The sequence below is a fragment of the Perissodus microlepis genome, chromosome 17, assembly GCF_051167445.1.
Source record: "Perissodus microlepis isolate ML-2025 ecotype Zambia chromosome 17, ASM5116744v1, whole genome shotgun sequence".
NCBI classification, from domain to species: domain Eukaryota; kingdom Metazoa; phylum Chordata; class Actinopteri; order Cichliformes; family Cichlidae; genus Perissodus; species Perissodus microlepis.
The window spans coordinates 35900799-35906801 of NC_140477.1; positions in this window are offsets into that span (position 1 = coordinate 35900799).

Consider the following 6003-nt stretch of genomic DNA (forward strand, 5'->3'; position numbering starts at 1 on the left):
CGGAGCCTTTATGTGTCATGTGAGTCAACTCTGATTGGTGTTTTTTTTGGTAGGCGGGGATAAACTCGTACGAGGTGGAGCATAATAAATATCTATAATTATATGTAAGCAGGGGTGTCCTCAGGATCGAAGACGTTAATCCAGAAATCCTGTATCCAAGTGTGCAAGCTTGGTTCTGTTTCTTTCGGGTGGATTCACATTATGACAGCTGACATCTTAATACATGACATCACAATCTGGCAGCTGCTCACTAAACATGTAACAACTGTAAAAGTGCTGCTGTTCCTAATCTAAGTACACAATATTTAAAAATATATTACTATTGATTTAACACAGACTAGTATCCAGAATTGCAAGTGTACAAATCCATATACTATCCATATACTATAAATTTAACACAAATTCTCCCTGTGGTGGTGAATTTATATATATACAGGTGCTGGTCATAAAATTAGAATATCATCAAAAAGTTGATTTATTTCACGAATTCCATTCAAAAAGTGAAAGTTGTATAATGTATACATTCAGTCCACACATATTTCTTTCTTTTTCTTTTTTTAACCTTTAACATTTTAATGATTCTGTTATACAGACAGGCTTTTCTTTAAAAAAAGAAAAAAAAAAACATCCACTGAGCTTGCAAAGCATGCATGAAGATATGTACATTTCCTTTTTTTTCTTTTTTTTTTTCACATATTTCAAGTGTTTATGTCTCACAACTTTGATGATTATAACTGACAACTAATGAAAACCCCAAATTCAGTATCTCAGAAGATTAGAATATTACAGTACAAAGAAAGGTTTTTCAGAAATCTCGGCCAACTGAAAAGTATGAACATAAAAAGTATGAGCATTCAATACTTAGTTGGGGCTCCTTTTGCCTGAATTACTGCAGCAATGCGGAGTGGCATGATCCAATCAGTCTGCGGCACTGCTCAGGTGTTATGAGAACCCAGGTTGCTTTGATAGTGGTCTTAAGCTCTTCTGCACTGTTTGGCATATCGCATCTTCCTTTTCACAATACCCCATAGATTTTCTGTGGGGTTAAGGTCAGGCGAGTTTGCTGGCCAATTAAGAACAGGGACACCATGGTCCTTAAACCAGATACTGGAAGCTTTGGCACTGTGTGCAGGTGCCAAGTCTTGTTGGAAAATGAAATTTGCATCTCCATAAAGTTGATCAGCAGCAGGAAGCATGAAGTGCTCTAAAACTTCCTGGTTTATGGCTGCGTTAACAGTGGAGCAACACCAGCAGATGACATGAGTAGTAATATACCTGTACCTTTTTTTGCCCCTATACTTATCTACTAGTCACACAAACATACTGCAACAATAAGACTCAATGATTAGACATATGGGTTACAGGTGGGTCCACAACAGTCATCAAAACAAGTCATAAAAAGAATACATGCTGTTTCCTTATCAAGAGCATCTGAGGACACACACCCTAATGTTCACAAAGAAAGGTACACTCCCCAACTGCACCTCTGTAGTTTCCACCTTTTCTTTACAACCTGCTCTTTATCTCTGCATGTCAGAGGGCAACTGAAACCAAGCCCACCTATATAAAACACCCCATCAGACACATGGCATTTTCCTCAGTACTTCACAACTGCCCTCGCGATTACAGCATTTTGGTCGGTCGGTCAGCGAGGCTAACAGCGTTCTTTTTTTAACATGGACTTCATAAATGGTAAGTAAAGCAAGACTATTATTGTAATTTTTAAATGCATATCATAGGATATTCAATCTGTTTTCTTTTCTAAAACAAAAGCCTGATTTGTAGGAGCACGTGAGAATGGGCCAGCAAACGATGACATCTTGTAGCCCTTCTGCTCAAACAGCCATCAAATTGGCAGAACTGGGTACAAGCAGCACCACAACAGAAACGACTGTGAAAGGGATGCTGGCCAAACTTCAGTCTCTGAAGGTCTGTCCACGAACCCTACATTTGAAGATTGGACTGAAGATGCACCATATTGTCAAAGTGGAGCGCACCCTCCTCATCACCACAACTCTGGACTATGGACACCGACGATGAGGAAGATTTTTTGTATTTTGACGACTCCCCCAACATTGATGAGGTAGACTGGGCATGGCCACCCTTCCAAGTCCCTGAGAAATTACCCAAATCACTATGAGTTAAAGATGAGGACTTACGCTATGTATCCACAAAATCGGTTTCAGAATGGTGATGAATTGTGAAGTAAGAATTCTTTTATGTAAAAAAGCATTTTTCTTTTTGTATATAAATAAATGTTGACGTTGTGCGATGGCGTTGTGTGCTTCAATTTTAGTTATAATGCGCCAAATCACTACAGCAGCCGGCTCAAGGCAATGCCAACCAGAGTAAGGATCTTGTTAGACAACCGAGATAAAACATTTTCTATTAAAAACCCGCACTATTATATCGTATTCCGGGAGACAGGTTGAGAACAACTTCTCAGTAACCTGCAGACAACATTGTGTTAATTCTGTTTATCACCTGTGGCGTGTGTTTTGGTTTTTGGTGTAAATTTATACAAACAGGGATTACGTTTATAGATTCAGGATCAAATTTATTTAATGGTGCTTTTTTAGACACTGATCTGAAATATAAAAGTGTGTGTTAGAAGCAGCTTTGCTGGATTTGTTTTTAACTTGGTGAAACACAGTGTAAATCTTTTTTTCTTCTTAATTCAGCATTTTTACAGTTTTTAACTGTGTAGTTGTCAATACAAAATTGTATTCAGTAGTCAGTATAGTCTTTTAATGATATAAGTTTGCATATGGTAGAATACTGCATGTAATCATTTGTGTTTAGAAGTATATAGTTGGTGGCATATTGAAAGAATGTCTCATCCTAGGAGGTCTGTAACATTCCAGGGTGTTCTGGCTTCACCCCCACATCCTAGGAGCATGGGAGAGGTCGTACCTTGTCTTATTGTTTTACAGTAGGATTAACGTAGCTATGTCAGTTTTAGTCTAAGTGCCTTTTTTACTATAGATGAACTGTTGGATTTTCCAGACCAGCAGGTTAAGGGAAGTCGTTTATGGGGACACACACACACACACACACACACACGCCCACTGAAGTATATAAATAAAGACCAGGGCAGTCTTCAGCGCGAATCTTGGAGCCTCACTCTTGGTGTGTGAGCTCTGGAGGCTGCCCTTGCTAGCAAGAAAATCTGTGTGTTTCTCCTCTCTGATTCTCTGCTGAAGAAGTGTTTTAGAATATATCTCTTAACAGTAGTCTTACAGTCTTTCTGGCAAAACATATGCCAACTTGTGAAATGAGAGCATTTCTGGCAGTTAGGCGTTGCTTATGCAAAAGAGAATAGCAACAATACAGCGTGTTTCTCTGCACCAACACATCCGCGGTCCTTTCACACGGAAACCACGTCTGTTACAGGCAGCGCTTCATCAATGTCTGACTGCCAGTGCTGGTTATTTAAAGTGTGTTTAAAACGTGACTCATTTGTTGTTAAAAAAACAAAAAACAAAAACATTTCCTCTAGATATGCAATGTTACTGATTAAAAACATTTATATATTTTCAATTTTTTTAGTTGGATGTCAAACATATGAAAGACTCTGAAGCATATTTATATAGCAAAATTCACAATGGTATAGCCATGCTGAACAAAAGAAAACCTCAGCATGCACCAATGCACACAAATGCAGGCCTTTGAACTGTATGTTAATAAGTACATGAAGTGTGCTGAAAAAACTCTGTATCCATAATTTGTGAATCTGCTTATTTGTTTTTAACGTAGCCCCTTTTGTTTTTTTTTTATTTGTTGTTTTTTTGTTTGTTTGTTTGTTTTCACGAACTGCAGATGATGAAATCCTCTTTATTTGAGAAAGTGGCCTTAAACTATTGTTGTTCATACTTACTTAGTTCCCTATCTACATCTTTACTATTTGAACAAGAAAAGTATCGTAGATTTAAAGACACATCTTAATTGAAGCAAAGGCGAAAATTTGGAATGAATTTTATGTGACTGTTCATATTAAATCCAACAAAGAGTGAAAATCCAAAAGCTGCAGCAATCCTTTGTATTATTGATGTCTCGCTCTGTGTGTGTGCGTGTGTGTGTGCGTGCGTATGTGTGTGTGTGTGTGTATGTGTGTGTGTGTGTGTGTGTGTGTGTGTGTGTGTGTGTGTGTGTGTGCATGCTCACAGACGGGACATCATGACAGGAGCTTTTTTGAACGCATTTCCAATCAGCTTTTTACAAGAAGTGTAGTTCATACATTGGAACAGATGTTTTCTTCTCGATACTTTCTAAATATGAAACTCAAAAGCTCCTAGAGCTATTTCCATGGGTGAGACTGTTGATGTTAGATTCTGTTTTAAATCAGGTTGTGATCTTAAAGTCACTCTCACTGCACTGATTTTACAGTAATGTCAATTGCAATTCCAAACTGCCCTTTTCTCCAGTGAGGGTTTTAATGAATTTTAAGTTGTTCTATTGTGTGATTGCACATGGCCCGTCACAGGACCCCTAGTAAGCTGTACAGCAGAAATTTCAATTCAATTCAATTCAATTTTATTTATATAGCGCCAAATCACAACAAAAGTCGCCTCAAGGCGCTTCATAGATACAGAGAAAAACCCAACAGTCATATGACCCCCTATGAGCAAGCACTTTGGCGACAGTGGGAAGGAAAAACTCCCTTTTAACAGGAAGAAACCTCCAGCAGAACCAGGCTCAGGGAGGGGCGGCCATCTGCTGCGACCGGTTGGGGTGAGAGAAGGAAGACAGGATAAAAGACATGCTGTGGAAGAGAGACAGAGGTTAATAACAGATATGATGCAATGCAGAGAGGTCTATTAATACATAGTGAGTGAGAAAGGTGACTGGAAAGGAAAAACTCAATGCATCTTGGGAATCCCCCGGCAGCCTACGTCTATTGCAGCATAACTAAGGGAGGATTCAGGGTCACCTGGTCCAGCCCTAACTATATGCTTTAGCAAAAAGGAAAGTTTTAAGCCTAATCTTAAAAGTAGAGATAGTTTCTGTCTCCTGAATCCAAACTGGAAGCTGGTTCCACAGAAGAGGGGCCTGAAAACTGAAGGCTCTGCCTCCCATTCTACTTTTAAATACTCTAGGAACAACAAGTAGGCCTGCAGAGCGAGAGCGAAGTGCTCTAATAGGGTGATATGGTACTACAAGGTCATTAAGATAAGATGGGGCCTGATTATTTAAGACCTTGTATGTGAGGAGCAGGATTTTGAATTCAATTCTGGATTTAACAGGAAGCCAATGAAGGGAAGCCAAAACAGGAGAAATATGCTCTCTCCTTCTAGTCCCTGTCAGTACTCTTGCTGCAGCATTTTGGATTAGCTGAAGGCTTTTCAGTGAGTTTTTTGGACATCCTAATAATAATGAATTACAGTCGTCCAGCCTGGAAGTAATAAATGCATGAACTAGTTTTTCAGCGTCACTCTGAGACAGGATATTTCTAATTTTAGAGATGTTGCGCAAATGGAAGAAAGCAGTCTTACATATATGTTTAATATGTGCATTGAAGGACATGTCCTGGTCAAAAATGACTCCAAGGTTCCTCACAGCGTTACTGGAGGCCAAGGTAATGCCATCCAGAGTATGAATCTGGTTAGATACCATATTTCTAAGATTTTCAGGGCCGAGTACAATAACCTCAGTTTTATCTGAATTAAGAAGCAGAAAGTTAGCGGCCATCCAGGTCTTTATGTCTTTAAGACATTCCTGCAGTTTAACTCATTGGTGTGTGTTATCTGGCTTCATGGACAGATAGAGCTGGGTGCCATCTGCATAGCAGTGAAAATGTATGCTATGTCTTCTAATGATGCTGCCTAAGGGAAGCATGTATAATGTAAACAGAATTGGTCCTAGCACTGAACCCTGTGGAACTCCATAATTGACCTCAGTGTGTGAAGAGGACTCTCCATTTACATGCACAAATTGGAGTCTATTAGATAGATATGATACAAACCACTGCAGTGCAGTACCTGTAATACCTACAGCATGTTCTAA